At 46.9% G+C, this 25,041-nt stretch overlaps 1 long non-coding RNA gene across 1 annotated transcript; it reads left to right on the top strand.

The window, feature by feature from the left end:
* The first annotated feature begins 209 nt into the window (after positions 1-209).
* On the top strand, positions 210-1,571 carry LOC123094398 (uncharacterized). Its single transcript, XR_006445819.1, has 3 exons — positions 210-497; positions 1,090-1,177; positions 1,256-1,571. It is a non-coding gene; the product is annotated as an uncharacterized lncRNA (long non-coding RNA).
* The last annotated feature ends 23,470 nt before the right edge of the window (positions 1,572-25,041 follow it).

Below are 25,041 nucleotides of genomic sequence, written 5' to 3'. Positions count from 1 at the left end.
TGAGTCGGCGCTGCTGAGTGCTGACTCGGGGCCGAGATGGCGGCACCAGCTTTCTTTCTCGGCTTGTCTCGAATGCGCACGTACGCGTCAGGGGCAGGACAAAATCACTGTTATGACCTAAAAGGCTAACAAAATCCCGATTTGACTTCGTTTCAAAAAAAAATTCGTTTCTGACCTTTTTGGGTGACGCCAACATCCCTGGCGTCTGGGTTGCGAAGCAGACGCCAGGAGCGTCTGGCCCCTGGCCCGCACTGCCCGCCTGCCCGTTGACCTGCTGACGTGGCAAAGGGGCCAGACGCCAGGGACCCTGGCGTCTGGCCCTGGTAAGTGGATAACCCCACGGGCCCAGCCCACTCATCCCCAACCTCTCTCCCTGGCGGCCGAAGAACAGAGAGCTTTCTCTCTCTCGCCCCTCTTCTCCCTCACACCAAACCCCCCCTTGATCTACTCCATCCTCCACCCAAATTTGTGGATCTGACCCCCCAAGCATCCTTGAGGTATTCTCCCCTATTCCCTCCAATTTGTTTTGGTTTTCCCCTCTCTTGTTGAATGCATTATTCAACACTAGGTGATGTTAGATGAGTACATGGTTTCTTTGTTTTAGGAAATTGTTTGTAGTTGATAGATGATTTGGTAGGCAGTAGATGATGTGTAGTTGAACATGTAGGCAAAATCAATTCCGTTTTGTGTATATGTTGTCCATAGGTTTTTTTTGAACTAAGAGGGGTGATGAATACATGATTTTTGTATGTAAAATAGACTTGTTTGATAATTTGGTTTGATAGATGATGTGTGTATGTGTAGATAATCCTATTGTTGGCATACTATATTTGCAAAAAATATGGTGAAATTTGGTACTCTAGATGATATGTATTTGCATATGTGACACCATATTATTTGACAAATTTATTTGATTGAGATGATGTTGGTATGTTTGAGAAGAATTATGTGTGCATATGAAGAAGAAGAAGAAAATGATGTGGTTATGTTTGAGAAGAATGGTTTGTTCATATGGCATAACTTGGAGAAGAAAATTGTATTGTTTTATATTGTTCATGTATTCATAGATGTTTGTGATTTGTTTTGTAGGATGGCGGATGATGATGGACCTTGGTATGCCGGATTAATCGATGAATGGGATAAGGAGCATCGTGCTCGTGCCATTGAGAATGGAAATGTAAGAAGCAAGACTTGTCAAATTTCTTTATTTCTCATTTGTGTTCTTGTATTGATCAAAACATCACTTTATTTGCAGCATGTAGTTGCTATGCGCATGAGGGGTCATTCCGCTGATGGCTTTACTTACGACCCGCGGTACGAGCCTTATATTCGGAGATTGGGTATTCTCCCATTCGTGTTGCAGTTTAAGCGACGCGCTCCGCCGGTGAACCACGCGGCGTTGACCGCACTTGTGGATCGTTGGAGGCCGGAGACTCACTCGTTCCACCTTCCATGTGGGCAATGGCGGAGCCAGAACTTTTGTGGAGCCTGGGCAAGTTGGGCCTAAGTGTAAAAGGGCAGCCCGGTGCATGTAGTTCTATCACTTTGGGTCTTTTGTAAGAACTATTTTCTTATATTTCTGCAAGAGGTTGTTTCCCGGACTTGAAGTGTATAATCTAAAAATAAAAATTCGGGTATCCGGATACGCAACATATAATATAGCACCAAACTTTTTAACCAGAAATCCAACATTAATAATGAAGGGAATGCATAAATATAATAGTCATAAAAAAGGTAATTAGTGAACTAATATATAATATATCAATATCCATTTCATAGACTAAACAAAGTTGAGACTTGACAACAAAAGATACTCCCTCCATCTGAAAATATTTGTCCTCAAAATGGTTGTATCTAGACTTATTTTAGTTATAGATATATTCATTTTTTCCATTTCAAGACAAGTAGTTCTAGATAGAGGGGGTATATAGCAAGCCTTGCACAGCGGCAAACTCGCTATGTCACCAACAAAAGTAAAGCTATTCATACCGGATGTCATTGTGCAATTTCTTCCACCACAGTCGAAATCATCTCTCACTTGTTCATTTTTGCCAAAAGAAAGACACATAACCAGCCTTGCATAGAGGCAAACTCGTGTTGACAAAGTCCTAGAAGGCCCTACAAGATAAAAAAATGGATATGTAATTAAAATAAATTTAGTTGTGAGATGTGAATATATTCAAAATAGAAAGCTTGCAAGAAAATAGATGGTCAGACGGAATATATCGACAGTGCGCTAAAGAAAATCACGAGGCAAATGCCCTTTCCAAGACTTCATTACAGTAAATGTTCCAATAATATCCTTATCATCAACCGGCTTGAATGACTCCCGTTCGGTGTGGCATATCATCAAGTCATTGAACCATTCATTATTGATCTTGCTAAGTAGTTTATTCTTAATAATCTTCATTGTTGAAAAAGCTCTCCCACCAAATGTCGTTGACACCGGCAATATTTAGTTTGCGGTTAAACAAACAAAATGAAATAATTCTTTCTCTTTACCAGCAGAAAGACCACAAACTGCACATCAAGAAAAAGAATGCATTCTATGAGTATGAAGGAACCAGAAGGTATAAAAATATTGCATGAATACCGTGTGCTGCAAGATGAATATGCTAGTTCTCCTATAGATTAATTGGCCTGAAAATAAATACTTATAAATGAGAAAAATCATATATGAGGATCAAAAACTTTCTGAGGACATGCCCCGGCCAATGATCAACACAAAGTAATCTGTTTTCTCTTGTCTTCTTCAAGATGGGGACAGATGGTCAGTGATGTGAGTTGCCTTCCAATTAATTCTGAAAGAATAATTCATTCCCTAGCCCAGACCACTATTCCCTAGCCGGCTAACCGTAATTTCGGTGGAGGATTCTTAGTTTCCTACCGGAGGTGGCCCAAGCAGAATGAGAGGAAGGAGGTGTTCAGGGATGTGTACTCAAGTAGACTGCCTGGCCGGCTGGGCGCCTGGCGTGATGGCGTCCGCTCGCCACCGGCCGTGCGCCTCGCGGTCTAGGGTTAGCCTGTTAGGCTGACCTTGCCGCCTGGGAGAAACGAAGCAAATAGGGAATCAGGGTGTTCATGGGATCGATATTTTCGGCCTGGGCAACTCAGCTGCAGGCTGTTGTTGGGCCCTGAACAGCGCGCACCTGTGAGAAACGAAGGCCCAAGACTTTTTTTGCCCGGGTAAAAGCAAGCTACGGTACGTATTTAGCCCTTCGTTAATTCGGTCGACCGCAGTTGTCGTGGACCAGCAAGCCCGGGCAATTGCCCAGGGTCGCTGGGCGGTGGGGAGCTGACGATGACCCTAGAGGACATGGCTATGATAAGCGGCCTTCCTATCGACGGACAAGCTGTTACCGGTCGTGTCAGCGTTGTTAATTGGCGAGAACGGACAGGCATTTTAATTGGTGTTCAGCCCGACGACCCTCAAGAAGGCAAGGCCGATACCGCGAGAGTGAGGCATTCTTGGCTAAAACTAGTCAGAGGAGACACGAATCCGTGCCCTCAGGGTGCCAATGACGTGGTTGTGCAACAGTACATGCGGGCCTATCTTTGGTATGTACTAACCAAGCTAGTCTTCTCAGATGCAACCGGGAACTCAGCCCTCTGGATGTTCTTGGAGCTACTCAATAACTGGGATACCCAGTATAGCTGGGGTTCGGCCGCACTAGCATATTTGTATCGTCAGGTAAGAGATATTTGCAACCATTTATCTTGCATTTGTCATGCGCCTCCATATCTAACATGTTTGTTTGATTGCAGCTTGACTTGGTGTGTCGGAGGAAGGGAGATACATCCTCATTGTCTAGGTTTGTTTGGAGCCTATCCGTGTGGATGTGGGAGCAGATCCCGGTTGGACGGCCCGATTTCAAGAACCCCCTCATGGCAAACCCACGGGGTAATCATGACGGGTTGCATGATGATGATCCATATCGGCGCCCTACGCTTGCTTACTATTGGGAACAAGTGACAGTCTACACAGGAAGCTCGCATGTGCAATACAAGTGCTATATGAACGAGCTGGACACCTTGACTGCTGAGCAAGTTTTGAGAAGTTCGATGAGATAAAATTTAGTCAATAATGAAACTTATGTAGCTAACAATGTATCTTTTTGTTTTGCAGGTATATTGGTTGCCTTATGTGGAAGATCGTGACTTTGATCTTAATGAGATGTGCACGCGTGATAGCCATCTTTGGCGGGCGAGGTGTCCAATGATATGCTTCTTCGCAGTCGAGTGGCACTTTGTAGACCGTGTGGCAAGACAATTTGGAAGAAGACAAGGTATTCCAATTGAGGAGAGCAAGGAGGAAATGCTATCTCTGCATCGGTAAGCAAGCATGCCTTGAGTATGTAGTAGATCATTGAATAAGTCAATGTTTGCTAATGCTTTGTCCCGTGCATCATTTGTAGGTTCGATCGAAGGAACAATCAGGATATATCGGATTAGGCAAACAAACACCGTGCGTGGATAGAAATTTGGAATCAGAGAGACACGATAGTGCAATCAGAGAATAGACCTCACAATCAGTCAGCATATCAGAAGTATCAAGTGTGGTATGCGGATCGTTACCGGTTGAAGCTGAAGCCTGGTTGGACTCATGAGGAGTGGTCGGAGTTGGTGTCTGAAGACCCGGAGACTGCACAAGGTTATCAAACCTTCAACACGGCTGTGAGAGACACCAGAGGGGCTCACGTTGACTATGCACCGATGCATGATGAAATGGTAGTCTGTTTGACCGATTCTAACATACTTGCATCATGTTGTCTTCTTTCAAATACATAAGTTTGGTGTGTTCATGAATTGCAGGGTAGAGAGTTGCTTCTGTGCGTCAACGATGCCAATGTTGCACTGAGTCATCCACCTGGTGGTGCATTATCTGAGAGGACTCTTAGGAGCACGATGGAGGTTAGTCGCAATATATTATGAAAGTTTCTTTTCGCGGATTAGTTATTTGCATCTCATATCATAGCATATTTTGTGTTGTCACAAAAGTTCAAGAAGCGATTCCATAAGATGGCAGCTATGCTTTCTTGCCATGGTGCTCAGTCCAGTGACGTGTATGCACCTTGTAGCCGCGCCGCCAGAGCTAATAAATGGCGTTATGTCCAGAACAAAGAGGACATAGAGGAGGAGGTCAATGAAGAGGAGCCAGCACATCAAGAGGAGCCAACACATCATGATGAGCATGAGTATGATGCAACACATCAAGAGGATCATGAGTATGATGTTGATGCTCCACAACCATCGCAGGTTACACAACCGACACAAGGCAATGCCCGCTCTAAAAAAGGCAAAGCAATAGCTAAGACACCAGGCCAGAAAGGTAGAAAGAAGATATGGAACACTCAATTCCATAGTCCGGAGTATCCTCATCAATTTATGCCTACGGGAATGCAAAGATATAAGTCCAACAATGATGCGGAGGCGGAGGAGGCTAGCGAAGAGGAGGAGCATGAGGCTAGCGAAGAGGAGGAGCATACACTTGCAGATATCGTGAAGAGAGGAAGGAAGAAGTGAGCTTGTTGTAGTTTGTTTCAATGAGCTTGCTCTAGTTTGTTTCAATGAACTTGGTGTAGTCTCTTTCCATGAACTTGTTATCGTTTCTTTCCATGAACTTGTTGCCGTTCGAATTAAGTTGCACCGGATTTGTGAAGTTGCTATGAATGTTTGACATGAATTTGTCGTTTAAAAGTACTACTCAATGATGTGATTTATGTGAATTGTTGTTTCCTGTGATGTCTATGAATTCATTGATTGCCATGAAATCTGTCAAAAGGAGGACTCATTTACTCATTTATATGCACAGGGTAGGTACCAGACGCCAGGGTCCTTGGCGTCTGGCTATAAGTCAGGGGACCAAACGCCAGGGTCCTTGGCGTCTGGCTATCGACTGACACCAGAAACAGGGTAAAGCAGGGGAGCCAGCACAGGGTAGGTACCAGACGCCAGGGACCTTGGCGTCTGGATATCAGTCAGTTTTGTCTTTCCACTTGTAGTCTCGAATAACATACATACATAAGCATTGCATAGTCTTTTCATACCACTATAGTTGAACACACACACACAAGGTTCATGACCACGATGGTCTACGATAATAGCAAATGACAAACATAGTTCATGACCACGATGGTCTACGATACAATGTCTTGAATGACATAGCAAATTACAAACATAGTTCAAATTACACAAATAGTCTCGAATGAGAAGTTCATCACATACAATGAACATCACATATAACTCGGTTTCCTGTAGCAATGCAAGTCAACAACCCTTTTCCATTTCCATTCTTCCAGCATTTCTTGGATCTTGTCATCATCAGTTATGTCAACCAATTTTCTTTCTCCGGGGCCATCTGACTGCCTCCTGCTGACGTAGTACACAAAATCCTCTTCCTTCAACCCTTGCTTCAACATGAATTTAGTCTTCAACCAATCAAAAGTGAGGTCCACTTCACTAATTTGTACAATACATGGAGACAAGCCTTGCACATGAACAACAGGGCTAAGCACCCACTGAGTTTCCTTAGCCATCTACAACACACAAATCTCTTAGTAGCTAACCTATGATACATTAGACCACGAGGAAAACAAACTAGGGTTTTCACAAAATGGGGGTGGAGTTGATTTACCTTCTAGTCTCGAAATCCTGAAGATCCAACGGTGAAACCGGACCGATTTATGAGAGATCTGAGGGGGGGGTTAGGCTGCTGGATGAGGGAGTGACGTTGGCAGGGCTAGAGGTGGGAGTGGGTGGATATGAGTGAAATGAGAGGGGTAGAGGTGGAGATGAATGGATGAGAGGGCTAGATGTGGGCCCAAAAAATCTTATCCACTCGAATCTTATCCATCAGACAGATAACTGCAAGAATGCTCTCTGGACACCAGACGCCATGGACCTTGGCGTCTGGATGGCCATCAGACACACTAGACAGCTTGTCTGGTCACCTGCGCGAGCAAAGCAAGCCAGATGCCAGGGTCCCTGGCGTCTGGGTGTGGGAGGCAGACGCCAGGGATCTTGGCGTCTGGGTGTCCACCAGACACACCAGACAGCTTGTCTGGTCACCTGCGCGAGCAAAGCGAGCCAGACGCCAGGGTCCCTGGCGTCTGGGTATGGGAGACAGACGCCATGGACCTTGGCGTCTGGGTGTCCATCAGACACACCAGACAACTTGTCTGGTAATCTGCGCGAGCAAAGTGAGCCAGACGCCAGGGTCCTTGGTGTCTGGGTGTGGACCTGGTGTTTTTGCACACACTTCTGTCTTTTGTTAATGTTTTTTTGCTTAGCAACTTGTAGCAAACACTGTTAAATATGAACAAAGCATGCCAAAAATATGAACAAAGCATACTAACTAGTCTCGAATGACGAACATAGTTTGCACATAATCTCAAATAGTCTCGAATGACATAAGTAGTTCATGACCACACAAGGTCTCGAATAGCAAGTTCATACATTAAACAAAGTCTAGACAGTTCAACATCGACGGCGGTGCCTTTCCATTTGTCTACTGAGTAGTACGGGGCCACTTTCCCTTCTTTTCACGTGCCTCGTCCTCCTCTCGTGCATCGCGAGCCCTTACAAGTTTTCTTGCCCTCTCTTCTTGACGAGCCTCCTTCTCTTTGCGTGCCCTCTCTTCCTCACGCTTCTTGCGCTCACGAGCCTCCTTCTCACGATGCTCCCGCTCTAATCCCCGTGCATAGGACTCCTCGAATAGGCGCTGCCTCCGTAACCAATCTCGACGTTGGTCCTCTTGGACATCTTTTGGTACCTCGTGATCTATCCAAGTGAAGTACTTGCAAAGTGGAGGAGGGGACTACATATATACCATGTTTTTGTTAGACATATGAGTGACAACTTGTTGATATTTTTTGTATGTACACCTAACATACCGGTGGTATGTCATATGCGTTAGTTGGCCTTCGACGATCATGTGCATAGTTGGGACACACGAAAAACCTTCTACCTTCTGTCCATGACTTGTTGCGGTCAGTGGACACCTTCAGCTTACAAACATCAGCACACAACATGATGGTGTGTGCACATCCTTCTCCTTCTCCTTGTCCAAACTGGCCTCCATCCACGTCTTCGGCATGTCCTCTTGGTCTGCGCATGCCGGCCTCGTCCTGGAACCGGATGAAACTATGCCTACAAAAAGAACAATTGTTAGCACAAGACATAAAGAGAGTAAATGCGTAAATACAGTAAATGAATAAATGCTAGGAATTGTATGAACAAATAATATACCATTATTATTAGATCAACCATCTGGATTAAGCAAAAAACCGAAGGCCGATCCATTATCAACCATTCTTCTACGACCACCACCACCTCTAGCACTTGTGCTTCCTCTCCGACCACCACCACCTCTAGCACTTGTGCCTGCTCGACCACCACCTCTAGCATTTGTGGTAGCTCGACCACCACCTCTAGCACTTGTGCTAGCTCGACCACCACCACTAGCACTTGTGCTTCCTCGACCACCACCTCTAGCACTTGTGCTAGCTCGACCACCACCACTAGCACTTGTGCGTCCTCGACCACCACCTCTAGCACTTGTGCTAGCTCGACCACCACCTCTAGCACTTGTACTCCCTCTACGAACACTAGCACCTCTAGCACTTGTGCTCCCTCTACGACCATCGGTGCCGCCTCCACGACTTGTTTTCCTTTTTTTGGTTTTCTTATTCTTTCATGTACGCTCATTGTGTCCCCCTTCACCGCACACCCCACAGTTGATAGTGTCAGGAGCCTCCATGAAATGACCGCTACCAAATTGTTTCATGCCAGTGTATCTAGTCAGGTCATCCATATCACCCCTGAACCTCTTAGTTCTCCTTCTACCCTTCGTCTCCACCTTCAGAAGAGGGTTTGGCCTAATATGAGGACCACGGTACTCAGGCCACTGTGATTGGTCCAAGAAAGGGCGAAATCTTGGCACCCATGTCAACCTAGTAGCTTCCAGATGGAACTCTTGCATCCGCACGGTTTTTCCATCACAAAAATGTATGTTTCTCGCCTTCGCCGCCGTTATCAAATGCGAGCATGGCCAATGATACTTACTAGGCCTCTCGCACTGGCACCACCGGGTCTTCAGTTTCACCTCAAATGCAGCACCACCATATTGTCTACCGTCTCGTGTTGTGCCACCTGGCTCATCAATTTGATAGATCATTTCAATTCTATCGAATATGATAACTTGTTGCCGTGAAGACTTGCTTGCTTGTAACTGCAACCATTCATCAATCTTTTCTGGATAATCCTTTTTTTCACCTATCCATTTTGCAGTCTCTTCAGAATGCCTCCGAAAGTACTCATTAAGCTTGAAGAAGGTGTACTCCACTATTGCAGTCACCGGCAATGCACGAGCACCCTTCAACACATTGTTGAAACATTCTACCAGATTGGTCGTCATGTCGCCATATCGCCAACCACCATCGTCATGAGCGCGTGCCCACTTGTGCTTCTCGCTTAAATTCCTAGTTAAGAAGTCTTTTCCCCCTTCGTTCACCGCTGCAAAGAGTTTGTTGTACCGAGCATCGAAACCTTGGGTGGTGAAGGCCACACATACATGGGTAAGGTCTTTGCTGAGCTCCTTTCTCTTACATGCCCGGTAAAAGTTGGCCACAAAATGCCTCATGCACCATCTGTGGTGAAGCTTTGGAAATCCTGGAATAACAATGTCCATTGCCTTGAGTATGCCATGATGCCGGTCCGATAGGATGCATACCTCCCTAGCCCCAATCACGTTATGCCTAACATGACCCATGAACCACTCCCAGTTGTCTTGGTGCTCGGAAGGCACCAAAGCAAATGCACACGGCAACACATTGTCGTTTGATGAGTGCGCCATTGCTACCATTAGTGTGCCCTTGTATCCACCGGTCAAGAACGTGCCATCTATAGACAAGACCGGACGACAATGCTGAAACGCCTCCACACGTTGTCCATAACTCCAGAAGGCACGGTGGAACACTCCCTCGTGATCCTTGACCACATGAAACATGTCCGGGTTCCTATGTGCAATGGCGGCCAACAACCTTGGGAGCTGGTTGTATGCTTCTTCGTAACCACCATACAACATCCTAATAGCATTTGCCTTTGCCTTCCATGCCTTCCCATACTTGACTTCATAACCAAATTGTTTTTTCACCATCCGCATGAGAAACCTCACTTTCACAGTGGGATCAAAGCCTATGTCTTTCATCCATTTGTATCCGAGATACTCAGATGTGAGTTGACGGTGTGTCTTTCTAAGTCGTTTAGATGGAGGTTTGCATCTATGAGTGGCAACACAACTTTTTAACACCTATTCTTCGGTTTCTTTAAGCTTTCTTGCACGAACCTTCCATGGGCATCCTTCTTGCTCACACACCACGGTGTAACACAACTTCATGTCGGAGTGCTCAACATAAAATGGCCTATGGTTTCGAATCGTATAGTCAGCCAACCAAAACTTCAGCATAGGCAAGCTCAGAAACTTCACTCCTTTCTTCAAATAAGCATTCTCGTCCTCATTCTCCACCCTTGGTTCTCCTGGATCCGGGCATGGTGTTGGCTCAGTCGCCGTCATTCTCATTCCACCGTCAACAACAGCTTTATGGGCAAGGCTGAGATCTTTAAACAAGTGAGTTCTTTTTTGTAAGCCCGTCAGCTCAAAGTGGATTTGGTTCTCCTCCTTTGTGAATCCATCCTCGTCCAACTGTTCAACTGGACCCTCGTCATCCGAGTCATACGCATATTGACGCCTAAAAGGCAAGTCACGATCCATGTCCTTTTGCGCTATGTACGCATCCAAGTCACCAACATCATTACCATGAAACCCTTCCTCTTGCTCTTCGTCGTCATCATAAGCATCTTCATCCTCTTGAATTACTCCGTCACTAGCAATCACCTCAACTTCATTTGCTTGGCTAGTTGATGGTTGGCTAGAAGCATTGGGGGCATATAACTCAACCTCATTTGCTTTAATAGATGGTACACGGGGATGCGGTGGGGGATAAACATTGGGGGCATCAACCACAACCCTATGCTCAACAAGTGGCACCATTGTCCTCTCGCTCATGTCATCCATTGGGGAAGAGACATGCCGGTTCAAATCAAAGGTAAACCGAGGAGATTCAACCTTGGTGGCAAACAATTCAAGTGACTTGTCTTCCGATTGGGATACTTTTTCCTTGTATACATCCCAATGCAAATCCGAGGTGATAGGCATACTTTTCAAGCGAGATTTGGCTCCAACTCCAACATCATACCTTCCTATTAACTTAACATCAACATTGGTGTCCATCCACTTCAAAACTTGTCTCACTTTTGCAACAACATCCTCATAGCTAGGGCTTGTATCAAAAACCAATGGTTCCTCACCCGTGTCGGCATTGTTACTCAAGAATGCCTCCTTGTCAATGTAATGAACATTAACAAGTCTCTCCATCTAAAAATAACATGAATGCATTTAAGACTTAAATGAGAACTGGCGTTTATCCAAATAAATCTTATTATATCCAAATCATATCAACACTAAATTATTGGTCATGTCCACAAAAGTATCACTAATTAACACACACTAAGCAAAGTTAACCCTAATCACTAACTAACCATAACCCCCAACATTTCTACTCAACAAGCATATATTCCTACTACACACCATGCATATCACTATATTATCAAAGTTAACCAAGCCATTTACACTAACATAAGGGAGAAAACATGAACTAGGGTTCCACCAACATGTATAAAATGCAACCAAAATAACAAGATTGAACAAAAAATAATTGGATGATTTGGGGGAGATTACCAAGAGCAACAAAGTGATGGAAAGATCCACCTAAGGGATGCACCTTTTGGAGAGGATTTGAGGGGGAGCTTGAGGGGTGGGAGAGAGTATGAGAGCTCCAAGTGTTCTTCAAGTTCGGGTTGTGGATTGGGGAAAGTGTGTGGGGTGGGTCCTACACACTCTCCCGTGGGGTTATCCACTTACCAGGGCCAGACGCCAGGGTCCCTGGCGTCTGGCCCCTTTGTCACGTCAGCAGGTCAACGGGCAGGCGGGCAGTGCGGGCCAGGGGCCAGACGCCAGGGCCCCTGGCGTCTGCTTCGCAACCCAGACGCCAGGGATGTTGACGTCTCCTAAAAAGGTCAAAAACGATTTTTTTTGTAAACGAGGTCAAATCGAGATTTTGTTAGCCAGAGAGGTCATAACAGTAATTTTGTCCTCAGGGGCAGCATCCCGGTCGAGAGAAGTAGCCAACTTGCCCTTCGATTCTCTTGGTAACAATGGTCAATGCCTCAATGGCGTGCAACGCCCAAGTGTTGACCGAGTTGTTAAAGGAGTGAGTGACGGATCGATCCTACCTACGGACAAAAGGACTGCGCGAGTCATCGACGTGCGCGTACGGGTGGTCGGTGGCCGCGCGCGGGCTGGGCTGGACTGGAGCGTTGCTCTGTCCGGGGGCGCGCCGACCATGGCATGCCATTTACCTTGGGCGCGCCCACGGGGCGGGGAACCGGCAGCCCGGCCGGTGGCGCCGCGCTGCTGCGTCCTGAGCTGACGCCGATCGCCCGATCTCCGCCCACATGGGGCTGCGGCGTGCAGGATCCAACAATGTGGGACGCCGCGCCCCCCACTTGCATGCCATGGCGGGACGTACGCCCAACCCCACGTCCATCCATTGTACCGCAGACAGCGCCGTGTCTCATTGTCTGTGCTGACTGAGAGAGCCGGGACGTCGGCCCGGGGCGGGCACGCAGCATGCGCAGGCAGGACCATGTTTTCCTCTCAACGCCCCGCGGCGTTGCGCGACTATAGCTAGCTAGCGAAATGTTAATGGCGATCGATCTCCTCCGAAGACTCTCCTCACCCGCCCGGATCGTGGGGGCCTGCAGGGTGGGTGCGCAAGGCTCGTGCCGACACGGCGGGCGGCAAGATGGGGCCGTGGCGGCCGCGCTGTCGGCCGTGCTGTCGCTCGCTATCTGCATGCATGGGAGCGAGATGGAAACCCTGGAGATAAGGTACGGCCACCTTCTTGGACCTCCGACGATCTCGCTCCGTCCAGCTGGTCTCTGACCTCAAACTTTGTTTGGACATGGGTACACACAAGTTAAGCGCGGCGCCATGCATGCAAGACGGAACACGGCCCCATTTGCAGCGTCAGGAGGTGGCAGCATTTCTCAACAAGCGCAGGGTTGCCGTGCGATCCAGCCAAAACTTTGGACCGGGCAGGAGCTCTGCCTGCCTTTCGGGATGCCGTTCCTGACAGTCTAGGATTTAGATTGACATGGGCCACGGTCGCTGATTACCTTGTCTCGTGATTCACGCGCGTGCTGTTTGCTCGCGATGGTATGACTAGAGATCTCTGACTGATCTGATGGACAAGATTTTGGACCGGGCAACGTGCTGTATATTTGCACCAATGAACCGGTGGCATATGCACTGCAGGGGTTCAAGAAGTTATCGACACATGAGCAGACAGCCTGGTTGTTGGGTTGTAATCACAAGATTATTGGTAGTACGTACGACACAGTTGACGTTTGTATCAGAAACGGAGCAAACAGCCTCCGGTGCACTTGTGAACCATGGCCCCCATTAGATGCTGTGTTCGCAAAGTAGTTGTTTGTTGCTTTGCCCCGTGATTTTGATTAATCACGTGCTCGGTTGGTAGGATGAGCGTTCCTTCATACGAGCGCGGTTTTTAGACGCGACGTCATAAGTTTCCAGAACTGGCCGTCAATCAATCGAATCCACTATACTAGGCCAGACAGAGCATGTTCCACGGTACTACCAAGGTACCAATCTAGTTGGACAAAATTACTCATGTTTTTTCATGACACAGGAAACTATTCACAGCGTTTTGCGCAACAAGTGTCATTACACATCGTAAAAGGATCCCATGTACAAAAGAGCTACAGTACATTATCGGGAAAAATGTTCAGAAGAGCTATCGATTACCCGGAAAAAAAAAACTAACGATGAGCAGCTTCGTGCCAAAAACCTCCAACTGTAAAGCTGAGGCAACAACGCATTGCACACTCCTCGACGATTATCAATTCCATTTCGTCGGCATTGTGTGCAAGTTGCCGAACCCATCCAACTGCCAAAGGAATAGGTTTTTCGGCCCCACGTGTCCTGTTTGTCGGACATGTGTTGCCCATCAAAGTTTGTCTCTACTAAGCATTTGTTTCTACGTGCCTATAAAAATACTTATCCAATTTCTGAAAAGAAAAATAAATGCCTGCCAAGTGGGTGGAGAACAGAGAAAATAGTGCACACAAACGATCTACAAAGTTCCTGGGTCTCAGTAAGTTTGCTCTGCTCAGAGGTTCAGTAATTGTTGGAAATATGAGCAATTTATCGAATGATTTTATTAACAAAAATACTAGATAAAGCATGACTAGTATAGTAGTGATAAAACAAGTCATGCGATTGGACAAAGAGAAGGTAAATAACATCTGCATATATGAGCTAGAACCGATCATCTCTAGAGCACACAGTAGATCAAGATGCATATATGAGGTAGATCCTAACATGTCTAGGGCAAACACTAGAACAAGCAACTGTGACAGGACCTCTAACAGGAAAAACAAGAACACGTACGAGACAGCAGCCGGAGCAGAGGCACTGGACTTGGGGTCGGTGTCCTCCATGTCGTCGAGGAGGTTGTCGACGTCGGGGAAGTAGTCGTCGTCGGGGAAGTATTCGTCCGAATCCGAGGCGTCCGTGACTAAGAAGTCAGTAGTCGCGCAAAGCGCTCCCCAAACACCTTATCACACTTCTCCCGTACAATACTCAAAGAGGTGCAGTTTCGGAGGCCTACTGTCCCGACCTGCGGTGCATGCCGCAAGCCGGGATGAGGAAGATCGTAGCAGCAGCGCAGTCTTCAGGAACCGGTGGCGAGATGAAGAATGAGTTCTGGTGCGTCTCTTTGAGAGGAGCGACCTCCCTTTTATAGGCGCACGAGAAGGAGGCGAGAGGGCAGCGACGAAAGGTGAAACAAAGAGACGAAGATGAAGCGAACAGCCAACAGCCGAAGGGTTGCACCGTTCGCATTCAAACTCCACTATCGCAAAAACTTTTCAGCTTCCGTGTGACCTTTCGTATACCCGTAGTGAGTGGCAAAAATTTAGACATCGGCTCGGCTCATTCCCGCAACCCGCGGCACGTCATGACGAGGCGTGGCGTGGCGAGGCGGGCGGCGGAGGAGGAGCGCGCATGGATGTCCCTCTTGTTCTCATGCTCATACAAGTGGGGGAAGAGCCTCCCTTATAAAGAGGTCCAACTCCCTCTAAACTAGCAATGTGGGACTAAACTTTAGTTCCACCTCCTGCCTTGCACTAATAGACTGTGTGGGCCTCTAGGATTTATTAGGAATTTCTAAAGCTGCTATTGGGCTAGGTCCAAATGGACAAAAATTCCAGCAATCCCCCACCAGATCCCAGAGGCACACAAAATTTTCCTTTGGTTCTAGAACACTGTTTTATATACCGGTACTGCAGTGGAGATTGTTAAATTGAACTTCCACCTAGAACTCTATGCTACACTAGTAAGCAACTTGAACAGTGGACTGGGCCTTGAACTGCAAGTTTTCTGCGAATCTAGCTTCACATAAAGCCTTGACCGATACGTGGCTACTGTGGGTCTTCCCCGCGGGTGGAGCTTATGCGTCATACTCCGAGACCTTTCATGAGTTTACTAGAGAGAACCCTACTCTCATAGATTGTGACCTTTAACAATCAGACTCATATAGGTGCGTTCTTCAAAAGATGTTCTGCAGGACAACATCTCTGCTTCAAAGAGCCTCTTAGAACACATTAAGATATACATCAACCTGCCATGCAGATTTAGGAGAGTATTGCAACTTCATGGAGTGGTATTTTTAATAGTAAAGGTACTCTCCTCCCAGTTGACCAACAGCTTGTCTTCCACATCTAATTCACGGGATCTCCGATCACAAAGAATAGGTTACCACTATGAACAACTCATATTGTGGGTCTCATACCCATCTCCCTCGATGCATTATCTATCACATTACGTGATAGACCCTTAGTAAAAGGATCTGCCAGATTTTTAGACGTTTGGATATAATCCAATGCAATAACTCCGGAGTTTTCATTTTTCTGACAGATTTTAACCTTCTCTGAACGTGTCTTGATGACTTCATGTTATCCTTTGAACTGTTCACTTTCGTGATCACAATTTGATTATCGCAGTTCATAAGGATACCCGGTACAGGTTTCTCAACAACCGGCAAGTCATTCAAGAGCCGACGAAGCCAATCTGCTTCGACCATAGCTGTATCTAGTGTTGTGAGTTCTGCTTCCATTCTTGACCTCGTTAAGATGGTCTGCTTGCAAGACTTCCAAGAAACAGCGCCACCTCCATGAGTGAATACATATCCGCTCGTGGCCTTTATCTCATCAGCATCTAAGATCCAGTTTGAGTCACTATACCCTTCAAGCACCTTTGGGTGCCCAATGTAGTGAATTCCATAATTCGCAGTGCCTTTCAAATAACGCAAAACTCTCTCTAGATCTTTCCAATGCACATCTCCTGGTTTTGAGACAAACCGGCTCAGTTTGCTAACAGCAAAAGAGATGTCAGGTCTTGTAGCACTGGCTAAGTACATAAGCGAGCCAATAATCTGAGAATATTTCAATTGGCCTCTAGCAATTCTTTGCTTCTTTCGAAGCAACACACTAGCATCATATGGTGTTGGAGAGGGGTTGCAGTCACTGTAGCCAAAGCGACTCAAGATCTTTTCCACATAGTGAGATTGAAGCAATGTAATCCCACCATCATCGTCTGTCAACAACTTGATGTTCAGAATGACATCAGCCACTCCTAAATCCTTCATCTCAAAACAGCGAGATAGGAAATCCTTGACCTCCTTAATAACATTCAGATTTGTTCCAAAAATCAGTATGTCATCAACATACAAGCAAAGCATAACTCCCTCGCCCCCACCATGGCGATAGTACACACATTTGTCAGCCTCGTTCACAACAAAGCCTGCAGCTGTTAAAGTTTTTTCAAACTTCTCATGCCACTGTTTGGGTGCTTGCTTGAGTCCATACAAAGACTTCAGCAACTTACACACTTTGACCATCTATTACAAACCCATCTGGTTGTTCCATATAAATTTTCTCGTCCAACTCTCCATTTAGGAAAGCAGTCTTAACATCCATTTAATGAACGAGAAGACCATGTGGGGCAGCTAGTGAAAGTAGAACTCAAATAGTGGTCAGCCGAGCCACAGGTGAGTAAGTATCAAAGAAGTCTTCACCTTCCTTTTGGGTATAACCCTTTGCCACGAGCCGAGCCTTGTACTTTTCAATAGTACCATCAGGCCTAAGCTTCTTCTTGAATACCCATTTGCATCCTATTCGTTTGCACCCATAAGGACGATCAATTATCTCCCAAGTTTCATTCGCCAAGATGGAATCCATCTCGCTACGAACTGCTTCCTTCCAGTAGTCAGCATTCTCAGATGCATAGGCCTCTGAAATAGAGCTAGGAGTGTCATCTATGAGATACACAAGAAAATCATCACCAAAGGACTTTGTAATCCTCTGTCTCTTGCTCCTAGTAGGAACTTCATTGTTCTCCTCCACAGGTTTTTCAAAGTGTTCCATCGAAATGGCAGGTTCAGTAATTGTAACTGGTTCCTAATTTGATGAACTAGGCATCTCCTGATTAGATGAGGTAGCCATATCTTTCATGGGAAAGATATCTTTAAAGAAAGTCGCATCATTTGACTCCATGATCGTACCGACATGCATGTAAGGTACCTCAGATTTTACAACCAAGAATCTATAACCAATGCTATGGAAAGCATATCCCAGGAAAACACAATCCACAGTTTTTGGTCCCAGCTTCCGCTTCTTTGGAATTGGCACATTGAATTTCGCCAAACAACCCCAGGTTCGTAGATAAGAGAGTTTTAACCTTTTCTTCTCCCATTCCTCCAATGGAGTTATCTCTTTGTTCTTTGTGGGAAATCGGTTTAGGACATGACATGTTGTCAATATCGCTTCCCCCACCATGCCTTGGAGAGACCCGATGTGTCTAACATGGCATTAACCAAATCAGTTAGAGTACGGTTCTTCCTTTCGGCCACCCCGTTTGACTGAGGTGAATAGGGAGGCGTCCTCTCATGGATTATACCATGTTTCGCACAAAAGGAATCAAATTCATTTGGGAAATACTCTCCACCACGATCGGACCTAAGCCTCTTGATCTTTCGATCAAGTTGGTTTTCCGCTTCAGCTTTATAGATCTTGAAATAGTTCAAAGCCTCATCCTTAGAACCGATGTATCTAGTGGAGTCATCAATTAACGTCATGAAATATTTCTTTCCACCTTTTGTCAAAACACCATTCATTTCACATAGATCTGAATGTATGAGTTCTAGTGGTGCAAGATTTCTCATTTCCGCAGTCACATGAGACTTACGTGGTTGCTTAGATTGCACACACATTTGACACTTGGATCCCTTGATAGTGGTGAAACTAGGGATTAAGTTCAACTTCGCTAGTCGCGACATGCAACCAAAGTTAACACGACAAAGACGTGAATGCCACATATTTGATTCACTATTGTTGCAAATATAATTAACAACTTTATTGAAAACATTTGATAAGGATAAACGAAACAGGCCTCCTGACTCATAGCCTTTACCAACAAAGGTTCCATACTTGGAAATTACAAATTTATTCGACTCAAAGACAAGCTTGTAGCCATCTCTACATAGAAGCGATCCGCTAACAAGATTTTTATTGACAGAGGGGACATAATGCACGTTCTTCAGCTGCACGATCTTCCCCGAAGTAAACTTCAGATCAAGCATGCCAACACCATGAACAAAAGCACTTGAACTGTTGCCCATCAGCACGGTTGAAGTCCCTGGAGTCTGATAAGACGAAAACATGGAAATATCACCGCATACATACACATTAGCACCCGTGTCAATCAACCAATCAGGAGAATGACATACTGAAAGAATAGTGGGAAATATACCATACCCAACATCCTTCATGTCAGTGTCTCCAATGACAACAGTAGCGGTCTTGCCACCTTTCCCAGGATGATGCTTGTCATAGTGATTGGGGCAACTAGGAGCCCAATGATCCGGATCTCCACACACATGACAAACACCTTTCTTCTTGTCATTCTTCTTCTTGAAGTTCATGTGCTGCACAGCCTTGTTCTTCCCATCAAATTTTTCTTTACCATCAAACTTGCCCTTCACTACAAAAAAAAGACACATCCGTGACATTTTGGGCTGAACGAATTTTTTTCATGTCATACATATGACACTTCTATGACGATAATTGTGACAAAACCCGGTATCATCATAGATGTGGTGGGCTCCTACTTCTATGACAAAAGATCATGACAAAAAATGGGCTTTTCGTCCTGGGCGGGCCAGAGACGCAGCTGCATGACATTCTTTAGGCCATCCATGACGGAAAAAACCATGGTAGAAGCGAGGGCGAGGAAAATTTCGGGGAGTTCCCGGTTACGGTGGGTGGTCGGGGGCCGAGCGATGCGCGTTTCTCTCGTACACGTACGCGCGTGTGTGCGAGGTGTTGGCTCTAACTGAACCTGAGCGAGGCGTTGGGCTCTAACTAAACCCGAGCGATTGCACTACAGGCTACGCGTTACTGAACCCGAGCGATCGATTCCTTCACTACTGCTGCTAACTGAAGCCAATCGATGCTGCCTCTCTGGATGAACAGTGAGTGTTGTGGGGGGGGGGGTTGGATGAATAGTGAGCCGTGGGAGTGGATGAACAGGACCCGTGGCATTGCCTCTGGATGAACAGGACCCCGGTCGATCGAGCTGGTTGGGGCTGGATGAACAGGACCCTGTGGAGGGCTGGATGAACAGGACAACCCCGTGGAGGGCTGGATGAACAGGATGACCCCGTGGAGGGCTGGATGAACAGGACGACCCCGTGGAGGGCTGGATGAACAGTAGACGATGGAGGGGTGCCCGTGGAGGGGTGGTTGAACAGTAGCCGGTGGAGTAGCGCGTGGTGGAGGCTGGATGAACAGGAGCCCGTGGATGAACAATCGCAGGTGGAGGCTGGAGGAGGTCGACGGTGGATGAACAGTAGCCCGTGGAGGCTGGAGGAGGTCGACAGTGGAGATGAACAATATCCCGTGAGTCCCGTTTTGCGGTACGCCACACCCCTCCCGATGAACAGGACCCCCGCTTCGACCGTATCACTCCAACACAAGTCCGTTTCTTCCGTTCTGCAGTACGCCACACCCCTCCCGATCAACAGGACCCCCGTTTCGACCGTAGGAGGTCCGTTTCGTCCATTTTGCGGTACGCCACACCCCTCCCGATCAACAGGACCCCCGTTTCGACCGTAGGAGGTCCATTTCCTCCGTTTTGCGGTACGCCACACCCCTCTCGATCAACAGGACCCCCGTTTCGACCGTAGGAGGTCCGCTTCCTCCGTTTTGCGGTACGCCAGACCCCTCCCGATGAACAGGATCCCGTTTCGAACGTGGCCAGTCGAACACAAGGCTATTTCCTCTGTTCTGCGGTATGCCAGGCCTCGTTTCCATCGCCTGTTCTGTCCAAGCCCTCCCGATAAACATGACCACGCATTACATTCCGACCCAGCCGGTTGGCTCCCATGCGTTCCGTTGCCTCCCGATGAACACGACACATTCCGTTGCCTCCCCATGAACACGATGCATTCCGTTGCCTCCCGATGAACACGACACATTCTGTTGCCTCCCCATGAACACGATGACTACGTTGTTTCTCCGTTTCGACCTAGCCATGTTCACGAGCCCTGGCCGTACGTATGCGCGAGTAGGCGTTTGAGACCCCGCCCGGATGTACGTACGTGGCCGTATTTTCTTTCTTGCACCATGGACATTGCACATACGTGTACATGCTACATGCGCGCCTCTACTACGACACGTGCGCGCCTCTACATCGACCAGTATGTACGTACACGTTCACGATCAGAGACAATGCTACGCTTGCTTCGACCAGGTGGGTCCCGACTGTCAGGCACTTCCTTGCCTGTGAAGATGTAGCTGCTGGGTCCCAGCAGTCAGGGGGGCGAATCGTTTTTTTGCCCAGACGCACTTCCTTGTGTACGAAGATATAGCTGGTGGGTCCTAGCAGTCAGGAGGAAACATTTTTTTCGTGAAATACGGTGGCCCGTCCGGTGGGTCCCCGCTGTCAGGTAGAGGAATCATTATTTTGCGCGTAATAAGGAGGCACTTCCTTGCTGCGGCCGTGGACCCAGCTGTCAGCCTCTCCACGTACAGTCCACGTCCGATGGAAGTCATTCCTTGACCACATTAACCACGTCGTGCCGAGAGCACCACGGCGATGGACGACGGCGAGGCCTAGGAAGGGGACGACTCGGAGCCGGGGAAGACGCAGTAGTGGATGCCCACGCGAAGAGGAGTACGAGGGTTCACTGGTTCGGTTGCGGTGTGAGGCTGCTGTCGCGGCAGAATAACAGGGGGTGTGGGTGAGTAGAGGGATGGCCTGGCCAGCGGTGGGACTAGTAGGGGGCGGTGAGGCAGGAGCCGGCCAGAGGAGGCAGCTGGCCACGGGAGGCAGGAGCACGCGGCACTACCGGCGCTGGTTTGGGCAGCTGGAGCAATAAGACCGGAGGTTGAAGAAGCACTACGGCCGTTGGATGAACATTGTACGGTAACAGGAGCTAGAATCGTTCATATTGACTAAGTTGACAAAGCCCTCCGTCCCCTCAACTTGGTAGGCCCACAAGTCAGCCTCCCACTATGTTGGGTTCCAGCTGGCAGGGGAGTATTCATTTTATTTGTGCGTAATAAGGAGGCACTTCCTTGCGTGCGAAGATAGCTGGTGGGTCCGACATGTCAACGGGGGGCACGTTTTTTTCGCGAAATACAGAGGCCCTTCCGGTGGGTCCCAGATGTCAGGTGGAGGAATCATTATTTTGCGCGTAATAACGAGGCATTTCCTTGTGTGCGGTCGTGGACCCAGCTGTCAGCCTCGACACGCACAGTCTACTTCTGATGGTGTCGTTCGTTGACCATGTTGACCACGCCACGCCGAGCGCATCCAAGGTGGTGGACGACGGCGAGGCCCCAGACAGCAACGGGCCAGAGATGGGAAGACGCGGGAGTAGAGTCGCAGACAGAGAGGTGTACGAGGGTTAACTGGTTCTAGTGCGGTCTGGTTTGGCAGTCGGTGGAGTAGAACAAGAGGTGTGAAGGGGTGGAGGGATGGCCTGGCCAACGGTGGAGTAGCGCTTCATAGAGAAGCGTGCTAAGCAGAGCTGCTAGCAACAGGAGGCGGGAGGTGGTCCCGACGGTGCTGGAGGAAGAAGACGAGAGATTGAAGATGGATGCCGGTCGTTGGATGTAAATCCAACGGCAAACATGTTAGAATCATTTGTTGACTAAATTGACAACGCCTTGCGTTGGCTTCGACCTATTGGCCCACATTTCATCCTCCAAAAATGTGGCATATATTCAACCCATTTTTTCAGAATTTACAGTCTTTTTTTTGCGCGGTAGAATTTACAGTCAATTTGATCTTTTTTTTAATTACAGCCATTAGCTGGGCTGGGTGAACAAATAATGTAGCGTCCATGCGGCCCATTTATTTTATTTCCTAAAATATTACAGGCCATTTGCACTTTCTCGAAATACATGATTTTGCTCGGCTGATTCTAATTATCATGTTGGGTTGGGCCAGCAATGTTATCAAAAAATAAAAGGGGGTTGAGCATTTTGTTATAAATATATTTAAATAATAAGTGATATTATTACATTCGTCCTTAAATCTTACCAAGCTTTTGTACACAATCACTAGGATTTTCATGCCAAAACAATCCAGGATTTTATTTGTTAAGAAATTATTTTTATAAGTTAATAAGATGTGGGATATTGTTTTCTTACATATGTAAGTATCTGTTAAATATATGATGACAATAAAAATAATATATAATAACATATAAAATAATTTAAAAATATATAATATAGTTAGAAGGGAAACATAAGTTGGACCTGGCGTTCCTATTCTTATATAGAAAAATAGAACATACCTCTGCATTTTCTTCAAAAAAATAATACATAAATTGGGCTGCCAAAAATAAAACCTCGGATGGGAGGTCCATAGGCCGGTCGATACATGACGGCCCTAAGAAAATACAAACAGGCCTATGGACCTCCCATCCGAGGTCGTGGGCTGCGCATGTTAAAAATGAAAGCCTAGATGGGGCAGCTCAAAACCACGTCCAACACTTGCCAAAACTTCGTCCCTCGTTTTCTCTGTGTTTCGCACACTCGACATTGTGTGGGCATTTTGACTGTGCATCATATGAAGATGTGCTATATATGAATGTTGATCAGCATGATGTCAACTGGCTGGTAGTTCCATTTTTGACCATGAATAAAACTTCCAACATGATGTTAACCCTGTTTGAAAAGGCTGTGTTAATATAAATACTCTGCCTCTGAAAGTTGCAGTTTATTATCTAAAACTAAAAGTTGCAGTTTCTTATCTGAAACTGAACTTGCAGTTTCTTATCTGAAACTGAAACTTGCAGTTTCTTCTTTGAGAATCACCTTGTCTGCACTTTTATACTCCTGTGAAACTACATTTTTTGAAGTGCTAAAAATAGATCTATAGAATTCATAAAATACTTCATATGCTCAATACTGCAAATCTGAAATTCAAAAGACATTCATATATGAAAGTACTCTCAAAATACACAACACAAAACACAATTCCCAACCTGCAAATACTGACAACCCTAAGCTTCTTCTGACAATTCACAACCTGCCCGACTATTGGGCTGGGGGGGGGGGGGCAGCCCCCTCCTATTCCTCAGCGGTAGACAGCCGCCCGGTGAGACGATGTGAACGGCAAGGGAGATGATGGAGGGGAAGCGTCGTCGGGCCAACTGCTTTTCTCCTCTTGCAGTTGGGTTCGGTCGACGAAGACTCCACCGGCTCGCTCTGGCAGGACACCCTCACAAACGGCACCCTGTAGATGCTCGGTCCTTCAATCTCTGGTGGATGCTCCATCTGGGATCGATACTCCCACCACCGCTCCCTCACGATCGGATTCGGTGAATCTGTTTGCTCCATGGCCTAGAGGAGCAGCTCTATGTGCTCCGGCGCGACTCCCTCCGGGAGTATCGCCGCCTTCTCGCTCTGTTGCAGATATTTGGCCATGGATGTCGCCGTCGCCGCTAGTTGGTCCTTGTTGTCAAACCAAGACCGTATCTCCAACATCCTAGCTAGCTTCACAGGGTCGCCGTCTGTGATTGTAGGACCTTGAAGTATGTCTAGAGGGGGGGGTGATTAGACTACTTGACCAATAAAAACTTAACCTTTTCCCAATTTTAGAGTTTGGCAGATTTTAAGCTATTTTAGGACAAGTCAAGCAATCATCACACAATTCAACCAAGCATGCAAAGAGTGTATAGGCAGCGGAAATTAAAGCATGCAACTTGCAAGAAAGTAAAGGGAAGGGTTGGGAGGATTCAAACGCAATTGGAGACACGGATGTTTTTGGCGTGGTTCCGATAGGTGGTGCTATCATACATCCACGTTGATGGAGACTTCAACCCACGAAGGGTAACGGCTGCGGGTGTCCATGGAGGGCTCCACCCACGAAGGGTCCACGAAGAAGCAACCTTGTCTATGCCACAATGGCCGTCGCCCACGAAGGACTTGCCTCACTAGCGGTAGATCTTCACGAAGTAAGTGATCTCCTTGCCCTTACAAACTCCTTGGTTAAACTCCACAATATTCTCGGAGGCTCCCAAGTGACACCTAGCCAATCTAGGAGACACCACTCTCCAAGAAGTAACAAATGGTGCGTTGATGATGAACTCCTTGCTCTTGTGCTTCAAATGATAGTCTCCCCAACACTCAACTCTCTCTCATAGGTTTTGGATCTGGTGGAAAGAGGGTTTGAGTGGAAAGCAACTTGGGGAAGGCTAGAGATCAAGATTCATATGGTAGGAATGGAATATCTTGGCCTCAACACATGAGTAGGTGGTTCTCTCTCAG

This window comes from Triticum aestivum, chromosome 4B (genome assembly GCF_018294505.1).
Source record: "Triticum aestivum cultivar Chinese Spring chromosome 4B, IWGSC CS RefSeq v2.1, whole genome shotgun sequence".
In the NCBI taxonomy this organism is placed as follows: domain Eukaryota; kingdom Viridiplantae; phylum Streptophyta; class Magnoliopsida; order Poales; family Poaceae; genus Triticum; species Triticum aestivum.
Note: the sequence above shows the minus strand (reverse complement) of the source record. Positions and strands in the feature narration are given on the sequence as shown.